We start from the raw sequence: 14,213 nt of genomic DNA on the forward strand, positions 1-14,213 counted from the left end.
TTAGACTCTCTTACAGAGCTATAATTATCAAAACAGCTTGGTACTGGCACAAGAACAGGCCTGAAGACCAATGGAATAGAACTGAAGACCCAGATATTAAACCACAGACCTATGGCCACCTAATCTTTGACAAGGGAGCCAAAAAAAATAGAAAGGAAGAAAGATAGCCTCTTCAACAAGTGGTGCTGGCAGAACTGGTTAAGCACATGCAGAAAACTAAAGTTGGATCTTTCTTTGTCACCCGGCAGTAGAATTAACTCCAAATGGATCAAAGGCCTGGAGGTAAAAGCTGACACTCTGAAAACTTTACAAGAAGGAATAGGAGATACACTAGACCTCCATGGCACAGGTCGAAACTTTCTTAATAAGGACTAAGAATCACAATAAATCAGAGAAAGGCTGGATAAGTGGGACTGCATTAAACTGCAGAGCTTTTGTATGGCAAAGGACATAGCTAGTAAACTAATTAGGAATCCTACAGAGTGGGAGAAGATCTTCACCAACCAAACAATAGACAAAGGCCTCATATCTAAAATATATCAACAGCTCAAGAAATTGAATCAGTCCAAAACTAATCTCCAAAGTAACTTTGAGATTTTGTGAAACATGATGTAACTCTATTTTGCTTAATTGATTTTTATAAATCTTATTATATCTGTGGTTTCTTTCCTCTCCTATTTTAAATTATTTAATCCTTGTTATATCTCTGCAATCATTTCATCTACTGTTCATAGACTTCAATATGACATCTAGTAGATTAAAGTATCCAGTATGAAACATTTTGTTGGTTTCTTGGGAAATTCATATTTCCCATTTCAGTGACATTCTGTTCTTATTTTATGTACCATATTGTTTTGTCATTGGATTACTAGACTGATGCTGTAAATCTGCATTGATTTTCATCAATATAAATGAGAGATCTCTTTGGGTTATACTTTTCAAAATTTTCAAACTCTCTCTCCTCTCTTCTCTCTGTCTTTCTGTCTCTGTCTATCTCTGTCTCTCTCTCTGTCTCTCTCTGTGTCTCTCTGTCTCTCTCTGTGTGTCTCTGTGTCTCTGTGTCTCTGTGTCTCTCTGTCTCTCTGTCTCTCTGTCTCTCTCTCTTTCTCTCCTCCAGCTTCTCTATCTGTACAGGCACAGGAGGAAGATTGTTCACTACTCTCTGTGTCTGTCTGACTCTCTCTCTCTCTCTCTCTCTCTCTCTCTCTCTCTCTCTCTCTCTCTCTCTCTCTCTCCTCCATAGCTATCATCAAATACTATTACCCTAATATCTCCCACTCCACCATCTATGCTTTGCTGCAATGATAACTTGTAGTTATGGAGAAAATGTGCCAGATTCATGATGTTATAAAAATTTGGACATGTTTAATTTCATAATTTTGTACCAATTTGTCTTTGAAGAAAATTTATTCCATTAAAAATTTTATGAAATCAAAAGTTTATTGAAATAATATGAACTTAACATAGTGTCTCAGTGTAGTATTGTTTGTGCATATATAGACTCAATTATATTATATTATTTACTATACTATTTTGTGTATTTTTGTGTGTGTGTGTGTGTGTGTGTGACTTGAACAATGAGCCAAAGTGCTGTCCCTTTGCTTCCTATTTTGCTCAAAGCTGACATTCTACTGCTTTAGACATAGCTACTGACTTTTTGGTAGTTAACAGGAGACAAGAGTCTCATGACTATTCCTGTTAGGGCTAACTTTAAATCTTCATTCTCAGATATGAGTCTCCAGAATGGTAAGATTGTAGACATTAGCCTTTGATGTCTGGTCACTTATAGCTTTGGCAGTAGAAAAAATAATTATAGAAAAGAATGACATTTTAATTTCCTGCTACATTTTCTGTAAAAGTAAAACTAAATAGCTTTTATTTGTAAATTATTACCTGATGTACTATTATAAGTGTATTCATGTGAAAATGGTTAGTAATCTATAATAGAAATCATTTTTGAACCCTGAGTTTTGACAATCTAGATTCAGGTAGAATTTTATATTATTTCTATATGACAATTCACTATTGGTGCAAACCTAGATCTATTTTTAGCAAAGTATGATGAAGATAAGCTAAGCAGCTTTTCAAAATTAGACAGTAATGGAAAGCAAATGATGGAATTTTTATAGCAATAAGTCATGTCCATCTGCTTTGGGATGCTTGCATCTAATGAAGCATAGGCTGTGGAAATAGCCTGGTAACACTAATATCTCAATTTGCCACTTTCTAAGACAGAACATACAAAATCTCCTTCTCATAGATTTCCCACCATAAAAATGGAAACTACACAAGTTGAACATTTTAATCTGAAAATTAGAGTTCAAAGTGTCCCTAAAACTGAACTGTATGCACAAGTAATTTCCCCATCATAAGATTTTGTATTATGCATAAAGTCACTAAACTCATGAAACTCTCAGTCTATATGTTTAAGAGATATTTTAAAGGTAATTAAATTAAATATTCAGATTTTAGTTTTATTTACAAGATATCTTGAAAATGTCATTCGGAAAAGGTATATTTAAACGGTAACTTCAAACTCCTCAGGTTGGTGGGAAGATTAAATTAGAATATACACACAATCCTTTCTGACACAGTAACAACACTCATCAAATATAAGTTATCAGTATAGCAATTACACAATTAAAAACATAACTAATAATTACAAAACTGCTGTAATATGTATAGAATTATATTTATTAAGACATTTAAATCAAAATTTTCATACTATGTGTTTTTTGAGTGTATTGATAATTTCTTTTTCAATTCATTTGAACCTTGTGCAACACATCTTTAGCTTGACACAGAGAAGTCATTATGGGTCCAGTTGTGTTCTAGAAGTGTAAAGAAATTTTAAATAAAGCTTAATAGTTACAATACCATTTCACATTCATTTAGTCATTTTCCTATATATTGCCATAAGAAAATGTTGCAGCAAATGTTTTATATGTGTGTTCACTTAAAGTGAAAATACATTTGATTCTTTGGGGCTTAAGAATTTTCTGTATTGGTTCAATAAAAATATCAAGTTATTCTGCAAGAATGTAAGGCCCAATACTACTATGAATATATTTTGCATTTGTTTATGGATTTTATCTTTTTATCAAATTCCATTTATCAAGCAGATTAACTTAAGAAAATTTTACTCAGGAAAACATTGATTTTGTATTTCTAAAATTTTCCCATACTCTGTTTGAAATCATTCTGCCTGGATTTTCATGTAGATGTCTTTAAGAATTCATTTTTCCTGGCTTCTTTGCTTACATACGATCATTTCTAATAGCTCCCATATTGTACCTAAGGGATCCTTTATCATATCTAACCTCCAGTTTTGTTTCGTCATCAATATGAATAATCACTTATAAAACATGTATATTGGCTTCTTTTATTCAACTTAAAGAATAACCATTTGTGTGGTTAAAATAATAAAACAGGCATTTGGCGTATCATTAAAATTGATATAAAATCTTGCTCTGAAATCTTACAACTGTTCTGACCCCTCATTACATACAAGAAGTTTTAACATGGCAGCGTGCGATTCAAAGTAAAATTTTGTCAAAGGAGGTCAGGACCCCATTAAGGGTGGGGCTTCAAACTTGGAGGCTAACAAGTATCAGTCAGGGAGCTGAAATGAGTGAAGTCAGTATGAGATGAGATAGATAGGGATTGAGGAAGATCTTAAGGATCAGAGACACTGATGGCTCATTTACAGTATCCTCTATGAAACCCAGTTACTTGCTGCCAAGAAACAATACATGTTTAGTATTTTACCTCGTTAGAGATCTTATCAGGATATTGTTATTTTTTACAAACTTTTAAAATTTTAAAACTGAGAATCAGTTCATTGTGGAATTAATTGACATTGTGGCTAACAAATGCCTATGGGTATTTTCAGTATATCAGTCTCTAGTTGGTAAGTCATTCTTGTAAGCAATTTGATATATAACATAAAGCAAAGGGATGAGGAAGGGGTTAACAAAAATTCTTTTTTGCTTTTTTATTTTTTATTGTCAGGTAATGTATAGAGGGATTATAGTCACATAAACCAGACTGTAGGTGCATTACTTGTCACACATTGATACCCCACTCATGTTTTTATCCCCATTTCCCTCTTTCTATCCCCTCCCAATCACCTTATTTTCTCCATTCCCTTTTCTATTTCAAATAAGCAAATAAACATAGGTACAATATACCAGTTAGCAAAGTCAGATACAGTAAACAATATGAGATTAACCAAAGGGCAAAAAAGAGAAGTGAAATAACACAGAACATTAAGAACAAAAATCACACAAGACAAAGCTCTTGGTTTCATATCCTAGAGATCCTTCATTTAGTCTCATCTTATAAAGGATTACAATAACAAGAGTTCTAAACCTTCATAAAAGAAAATCCATTCTGTTTTACAGGTTCTTTTCCCACTCATATCAGATAGCAGCACATTTGTTGAAGGTTTAATATAAGAAAGAAAAATTATTTTAAGTGTACAGCTGTATGATTTCAAATTTAATTTTCTTACTCAACATCCTCTAAACATTAATGAGGGCAAATCCTATTAAAAGTTTTTGCTGGCCAGGCTCTGGTGCCTCATGACAATAAGCCTAGTTACTAAGGAGGCTGGGATCTGAGGATTGCAGTTCAAAGCCAGACTGGGCATGAAATTCTGTGAGACTCTTACCTATTATTTACTGCCAGAAAACTGGAAGTGATGCTGTAGCTCAAGCGGGAGAGCACTAACCTTGAGCTGAAACCTCAGGGATAGGGCCCAGGCCCAGATTTCAAGCCCCACAACAAAGGAAAGAAAGAAAAAGAAAAGAAAACTTCACTGGCTGCATAAGTCTTTTTAGTATACAAAATTATCTCTTGTAGAAAAGAAAGCTTCAAATCTTTAAACTTGCTTTGTATCTTACTATGTATGTGTATATACATAAATGTATACATATATCCATATTGAAGATTTATTAGATGTCTGATTAAAAATGCAACCTACTAAATTCTTTTTCTTTCTTTTTAATTCGGGGTATTTTGGAGGGGTGGGGGAGGTATGGGGCTTGAACACCTGCATTGGGCATGTTCCCTGGTCTCTTCTTCTCAAAACTAGTGTTCTAATTTCTTGAGCCCAGTACCACTTCTGATCTTCTGGTGGTTAACTATAGATAAAAGGCTCACCTATCTTTCTCCCTGGGCTGGCTTTGAACTGACATTTTCAGATCTCAGCCTCTTGAGCCACTAGAATTACAGGTATGAGCCACCAGTGCCAGGCTAGACTCTTAATTAAGGAAGTAGTTTAACTATATGTCTTCCACATTAAAACAACCCTAAATAACTACACTTTAGGTTCACATTAACAGCAAGTTACAGTTTATTCACCTAGCTTCAGAAGTTTAGCTTGTACTCTAATGATGAGTATTTGACCAAAGTCACATAGACAGGCCGGCTACTTACAGATTTCTACATTTCCTTTGCAACTTTGGAGTCTAAGAATCCTCAATGAATTTTCTATATTAATTAATTTCACTTACCATCTTCTTTTCTTTTCAATTTTTTTACCTCTTCAAAGCATCTTTTAACCATTTCTCTAACTCCCTTCTCTGAAATTCTCTCTGATTAGGATCTGCTTAGGTTATTGGATCTCTATGTAGTAATCTAGTAGCTTTCAAAGTATTAAACTGCTCCATATTTCAATAAGCTTACTGCTTTGTATACCATAAAGGAATTACTGATGTCGTGGGAACATTCCAATTGTTAGTGCTGTTGCCAGAGTTTTCCATAGTTATTCAATAACTAAAGCTCAAAGTTATTCCCATCCCCTCTAAGTGCATTTTTGGGGCTAAAGTCAAAGATTTGACATAAATATTTAGTTTGTACATTAAGTTGTTTATTTATTAAGTAAATAAATGAATCCAGTGCAGGTCTAACTTGCCATCTCTCACAGCAGATATTTCAGATTTTCATTCTCATTTTAGAAACTACCAGCTTTAGAGATAGCCATGTCCATGTCTTTATTTGGAATTTCTGATATTTGCAGATAGATAAACAGAAACTTGTCACCACCATTTTTGTGAAGGGAAACAGAAACAAAATGCTGAGAGGAACAACAAAATGAAATTTTGAATGTTTCCAGGTGTCTGTACAAGACAAAACAATAAGTTGACCTTGGGAAAAAAATCATAAATAATAGTATTATACAAAAGGAATAATAGGTTATTTCACTGTTACCAGATCCAGGGTGCAATGTCTCAATGATTCTTAGGTTTATTTCAGTTTCTTTTAGAATTGAAACCCCTTTCCTTTTCTTAGACACTGAAGTATAGCCCTCCAAAAACAAAGCTCTCATATTTTCACATTATATTCATATTTTCTGTTTTTCAGTTAAAATCAGCATCTGCTAAATTAAAATCAAACTCCTCTGTTTTCTATCAAGGGCTGAACATAGTTACCACATCTTGATGCCATTCCTATTATTAATGAATAAAAATATATATTTTATCTATTATCTATTCTATCACTTAAAATGCTTCTTGTATGTCATACATGTAAATAGTTGGTTTCAATTCAGTGTTAAGCCATCCTATAAGCCATAAAACTAATATGAAGATTCATGGAAAGATTTATAAACTTTAACCAAGGAGTAATTATTGTGGATTCCATGATAAATATGGGATAGAAAGATAAGAGAAAGCACTTTCCCTCAAAATAGTGCGTGAGAAAGACTATGCCATCACTTGATACTGATGAGAATGAACACAGGCATTAGATGCCCAATGAAAATGAAGCTGAAGTTCAATTCATTGCTAACATGACACACATTTTCTAATGTCCAGTCAGTAGCCTCCAAAGGCTAGTCATTGAAGTTTCATTCTGATGACACAACAAAATTAATGACAATGCTGACAATCAGAGGTACAAAAATAAACAAAAGAGTTTGTTTTTGAAAATATATCCCCATTCATTAAAAACATGGACAGACTTGGAAAAAAATCTTATTAAGAGAGGTAAGCCAGACCCAAAGGAACATAGGCTCAATGGTTTCCCTCATTTGTAATAATTAGTACATATCTAGGATTCTGCTAGCAGAGGACCACAATAGCTCAAAAGCTATGTACATATGGTCATATAGGATGAGACTAAACAAAATGAACTTTAGGTTATGGAAACAAGAGGTTTATCTTTCTGACTGTTCTCAACATACTATGTGCAGTTATTTCTTTTCTCTTTTTCTCCCTTATGTTTAACTTCATGTTATTACTATATCTGACTTTGTTACCTGGTGTATTGTATATATTTTATTTGTTTATTTGAAATAAGGAAGGGAAGCGAGAAACAAGATAAATGGGAGGGGGAAGAAAAAGGGGACAAAAACATGAGAAGGGGTATCAATGTGTGAGAAGTAATGCACCTACTACCTGACGAATGTAACTGTAACCTCTCTATACATTACCCCAACAATAAAATCAAGTTAAAAATAAAAAAAGAAAATATTCCTGGAGATCACATGTCTTTCCTTGCTTGTTTCCCAAGTTGAAGCCATGGAAACTTGTCTTCATGAATGGTTCCAGCCCCTTGTTCCTCTAACTGGTTTTCTGTACTCACTAGAAGCTGTAATTGTGGATCAAGCTGTTTCCCTATTCTATACCTGTCCATAGTCGAAGAAAAACAAATACATCCTGTAACTTATCTTTGCACATAGACAAGAATCTTAATGTTAATAGGGAGATAGGCTACTGTGTTTTTCATCACACTCTTCCTGATTACTGTGTTCTTTGTTCTATGAAATATCCCAATTCCCGCCCCCCCTTCAAACCCTGTAGTCAGATTTTCCTTAGGCTTCTTACTTCATTAAGACATTTTAAGTAATAAAACATTTCATAGACTCCAATTATCATATCAACCAGTAGACCAACAAATAAAACTATGCAGTTTCTCTGTTTTTAATTTTTGTATTATCATAATGGATATTATTACATAGATAAATAAAGCAAAAAATTGGATTGATATAGTCACAACTGTAAGAAAAACTAACCTCTCCCTAACCCCAACCCATATATGGATGTACAAGATACAATTCTCTCTTGTTCTTATTTATTATACCCTCAATTATCCTCTCTTGCTATGTCATATTTTAGTTTACTTGCTCCCATTATTGTCAGCCTGTTATTATTTACTCCATTTCATCCTTTTTAAATCCTCTTTCCTTTCCCATTTAACTGACCCATCACTTCTAATCCCTTTATAACAGCATTTCTAAGGACAGATTATAAAGGATGTCACCCATTTCTCTCTCCTTGTTCTGTCTACAACCCGTGTAATAATATGATTCCTTAAAACACTGTTTATCCTACTTTCATCAAGGACACTGTTGTCTCCATTTCACTATATTCAGCACTTGATTGTCAAACATTCCTGGATGTGTATGCCCTTTCCTCATTTTGTTTCCAAGATGCCACCTTTCACCTATTTCCCTTCACCTCTAGTTCCCTTTCACCTCTCTGTTTTCTTTTCCCCTAGACTCTCTCTTACTCTTTTCTCTTGCCATATAGTAAGTCGTCATAATATAGGTTCCTTTTCCACTTATGCTTACTGTCTTGAAGGTTTCATTCAGGCTCATGGTTTTACATCTCTGTGCTGATGACTCTCATGTGTTCTTTCTATAACAGAGAACAGTATTCTCAATATTCTATTTCAGTCTTTTATACTGACAGATAATTATACAAAGGTTAGAGGCAGTTTTAGAGTAATATAAATTAATGCTTGCTAGATATTCTTTATGTGTAGTAGGAAACTCTTATCATATTACATAACCATATCAAAGATATTATGGTAAGTTTATCTCCCCTCCATATTCCAGAGATGAAAAAGAAGGAAAAATGTAGGAAAAATGAAGAGTTAACATTTTAATAGGCGAAAACAATTCTTTTCAAATGATTCACTATTTTCTCCCTTCCCAAAGACTCTCACAGTAAACATATTCAAGTTCTGTACAAACCAACTTAAAAAAAATAGAAAGAACCATCACTAGAGACTCATCTGCTGACAATCAGGAAAAAATAAATAGAATTAATTGATTGGTTGAGAATTCTTTAGTGAAACATTTATAAAGCATGAGAAATTTGCATAGTTGCTATTTAAACAGGCTGGGATAATAACACTTTCTGAGAAAATAAATGAGGAAGAAAAAGCCTTTTTAACCCTGCGGCTGCATATACTTATATAATCTCCAAACTGCAAATCAACTATGAATTACTCATTATTTCAGTATCCATATTTTCCAACCGGTATTTTCTAGTGCCAAAATAACTTTTTCAAATAGTTGAAGTTCAACGATATTACATACAGTTTTGCTGTCCACATATATACCCATTGAAAAGTGATGACTATTCAGAAATTATGAAGTTTTTTTTCTAATTTGGCTGACCAAGTTAACAGATGTCTCACATAATACTTTTTATACTAATTCTTCCCGATGTTAGCAACATTTAGTTAAAGACGAAATTACCCTTTGCCACCTTTCAGCGTGACAGAATCACTAATCATTTTTTAAACTCTGTTTCTGCATTTCATGACTTTTTAGAACTCCATAAACTTGTCTATTTTCTTTCCTGGAAATAGCTGTTTCTTTATCAATTTCCTAAGAAGCTAATTTGAAAACTGTTGAACTGGTCCACAAAATAATTCAAGACTCAAGTTGCTGATTTGGTATAAGAATAATTCCTAATAAACTCATCCTAAGCATAGTTATGTTTTGATGAAAATTGGATTCGTTGAATAATCTCTCCCAAAATATAGATTTTACACCTTCTCATTCGAAGCTTCATTCCTATTTTCTACACATTGTATGAATTCCATTAATACACAGAGGGAAAAGACTATTTGTAAAAAAAAAAAGTTAAAAAATCAGATATTTATCTGTTATTCATTTGGCAGTGAATGTGAAAAGTGCACAAAGGAAAGGGGTGGAAATTATTTCCCAAAATGAAATTTTATGGGAATAGATCACTTTATGGCTAAAACAACAACAAAAGCAAAATCTCCTAACATTCTTTTTCACTTATTTAGAGACACGTGCCTCCACCCTCAAATCCAGGTTTCTCTGTTATTTATCTCTGTTGTTTAAAAAAGTTCCCATGCTCCCATAAGTTTGCTTTTCATTAACATGCTAAGAGATAAACTGTCGAATATTTGGTGTATAGTGTCAAGTTGCCAGTTTCTCATATTTACACAGATATTTGATGGGTGGATACTAAGCGATTAGATTACTCAATCTCAATTATATGTCTCTTTTGATAGCAATAAAATAAATATGGTACAAATATGTCTGTATTTTCAGTAAGTTATGTTATATGAAATAAATATTTCTGTCTTATTCCTACAAAAAATCTCAAGACCTTCAATTATGGAGGTCCTTAGCCCATTCTTCTCTACTGGAGAGAGTTAGTCCACATTTAGAAACTCTGATTTCAAAAGATTTAGACACACAATAATTGCAAATGATGAATAAATGAAAGAAAACTAGACAATCAATCAGGACAAAAAAAACAGTGCTGGAAAGAACCTAGCATATATGTCTGTGTTAATTCCCTCCTAAAGAATTTCTTTCTACAAGTCTCTATAATATTTCACCCTGGCCAGAATTGTGCTTAGCTCAACAGCAAAATTTAACCTCATCTATTTGAACAGGACCCATCTCTGGAAAGGGAACTTAATTTGTTAGGATTATGAAAGATTGAGGGAATCCACAAATGAGAGTTAGAAATGATCTTGCTGAGTTCGGTTCCATGAACTAGTTGTGTGATCTTTAGTAATGTTCACACATAAAATACAAAAATAATAGCAATGTTTATGAACATAGATATTATCTACACTTTTAGAAAATCAAATGAGATATAATCTTTAAGTATATCTTTTAAGTATAACATCCATAAAATGTAGAATAATTTTTATTTACTCAAAGCCAAACCAGAAATATTTGTGTTTGAAATTATTGTATGTTCTATATATGGATACAAAATGTTAGATAATATATCATTTTTTTGCTTTAAAAAAGAAAATAATGCTTGTAAGGAGGTACTTTTGAAGGATGGTTTATATTATTTACTATTTAATATTTAGCAAAAGATTTACTGGATGCAGCAGGAATTTTTCACTGAATAAAATAAAATTATTCACAAAACCAGGATTATAGTTCTGTAGATAACTTCTGAAATATAGCACTGATCCTCAGGTATGTTTTGCACAAAACATACCTGGACACAAACCTTCCAACCCTCAGCCCTTTCAAACTTTCCCCAATAATCTATTCTCTGCAAATCCTAATTTCTATAAAATAATATCTCATGGTGAATTAAAAACATCAAAACATAAGTATCCATAAGAAATATTGTCATATTAGTACTTTATTTTTCAATAGGGAGGGTCTCTCTCATGTTTAAGTGAATAATAGTTATGAACCCAGAAACATCTGGAAAGAAATTCCAGCATACATTATAATGTATTCTCTGGCCCTAAAACAAATTTGATATACATTTATGATATCATTAGTATATTACCCATAATTTAATCTGCATGAATGCTGAGTAGGTAAAACACCTCCATTCCTCTCAAAACAATATTTGATGAATAACCTAAAAACTACATCCTAAAATACCTGCTGAGTTCAAATTATAAAATAACACCAGTAGGAGCAATTTTAAATTAGCATTCAACAATTACCTAACATTTATTAATTCTTTTAAATGTTTTATTAGAATTGAAACAACCAATATTTGCTCAAGTTTCATTAAATCCCATTTTCAATGTTGAGCTCAAACCTTGTGATAAAGGAGAGCCCTTTGAGCTTAGTGGTAATATCTTCTAAGCCTGAAAATAACAGAAAAGACTTCAGAGTCAACATCTCTTTGGTCTAAGGTAACAAAATACCTGAATAATTACTCAAAATTATAATACTAATAAAACACGAATAAAGAACCACTTACAGTTCATCCGGTATGAATTATTTTAAGCATGTCTAATAAAAGAAAGCTTTAAAAGAGCATTAGCAGAATTTATTTAATTGCAGTGTGTGCAGGGCAGTGTTATATTATGTACCTGTGGCTTTTTAGAATCATACACAGTCCTGTGCTTAATGTGTATAATCAAATAAGAAAATAATAAAACTAGGAACTATTCTTCAATGGTAAATTTTATCCCACTGAGCTGTCAATTGTGGATGGATTCATGATTGATCAGAATAATACACAATGGCATGGCATAATTCTTTAGTGTGATGTTGTAAAATGGAGTATTGCTTCTGTTATTTTATCCAGTTTGCTTTTATATGACAGGGTTTATTGTGCGTTATGTTGTAGCTCATTCCTCTGTTCACAATGCCTACTGATGTGTAATTATGACTTGTCTGAACTCTAAGAAGGAGCAGTAAGTGAAAGGAAATCTACAAGCACACTTGATTTATGAGTCTTGATACCATATTACAGCCCTAATCTGCCTGCTTAACTTAGCTTCAGGCTAACTTACTGTATAACATGCTTACGATTAGCACTGTAGCAAGTTATTGGAGGATTTACTCAGAAGGAGCTACTATGCTTTTTCTTTAATGATTTAGTCATTATTTCAGCTACAGGTAAGCCAATAAATTATTTCTTTTATAAAGGCCTCATGTCAGGGGAAAAACAGTGTGTAGACATGTTTGTACGGCAACAAAGAACAGTGGATTGAATGTTTTCTCCATGTTAAATATCATAATATTAGTGGTTACGTTTTATTATTAAATCACCCATATTCCTCTTCTTTCTTTCCTCATGGATAGTACCTTTTGCTATGTGCCTATATTGTATATGAAAATATCTGTCTTTATCAGTTGTACCTACTTTTTTGCAAGTATGACCAAAACCAGCAATTACTATGATGAGCAAATAAAAACAAAGCTATAAAGCAATTACCTCAGTGTCAGCAAGGAAAGATATAGCACATTTGCATATTTTAATCACCATTCACAAAGGTTAACAAAGTTAAGCATCACAGTACTTTCTACTGGACCATAGATTATTCGATTCACATGCCTTTTGCAAATTAAAGATAAGAATTTCCTTTTGTTTCCTTAGATCCAGTGCAAATCAATAATAAGAAAAATATTCTTCTTCAAACTTTATTTCTAACCAGGTTCTGCTAAATGTCTATGAGAGAAAAATAACTTACAAATCATTCATTTGGTATGAAGTAAATACTATGCAAAAGGATGTACAAGTATCTATGAGTCATTACAGAAATATGCTTAAATGGTATTGAGATATTCGACTAAAAACTCTATAATTTCAATAGGCTTATATTTTAAAAAGTGTTTGTTTATGTCTGTATCCATCCTTTATTTCCTTAAATATTGCTTCCACAATCAGTAAAACATGGATTTTGTTATCTAATGCACAGAAATACAAATTATAGACAAATTGTTTTATGAAAAGTATCAAGATTCCAGAGGAGTAGCATGGAATTAAACTCAGTGGATAATAGAATGGGCTGTGTTTGTGAACACAAGCATACTCAAACTTGTGCAATTTTGGAAAATTTAGTCAGAACAATGATCTTTTATAATGAACAATGTACTCCTTTACATACTGAATTTGCAAGAAATGCTTATGCAATATTTTTTGGTCATTCCATGACAAATGACTTGTTCATTTTCCTTTTCTCGGCATAAAAGGGCCCATTTTGGACTTGTGAAGGTGAACTCTTGTTAGAAGCATGTCACTCTCCATGATACCATTGAATAAGTATGTACTTGACTGTGGGGATTTTTCTCATTTTCTCATTGCAGACAGTGTCTGCCAGAATGTGCAGATTATATTTACTGAACTAGAGATCTGAGTAATAGGAGATAGCCCTAAATATGTATTTCCTCTACCAATTATCAAATTATATTTGGTTCACAGCCATTTGAATGGATTGTTGTTGGAACCAAAGGCATTTATATGCACTATGGATTCAAGTCAACTTCTTTTAATTTGGTATTTGTGAACTGTTTCTTTAATAGTTGCAGTATAATAGGAAATGAAGGACAGGGCAACATACCATTAGAATGAGCCCACAAAATATGTACTGTTCTCACTCCACCATTTTTTCAAGGCTGTGTAGCTTACATTTATAGAATAGCAATAGCAAGTTTCCTCTTTGAAACTATCCTAATCAGAGCACCGTTCTCTTGAGCAGATAGATCTAAAAGTAGAATT

This window comes from Megascapheus bottae, chromosome 12, assembly GCF_031878675.1.
Source record: "Megascapheus bottae isolate mThoBot1 chromosome 12, mThoBot2.hap1, whole genome shotgun sequence".
Lineage (NCBI taxonomy): Eukaryota > Metazoa > Chordata > Mammalia > Rodentia > Geomyidae > Megascapheus > Megascapheus bottae.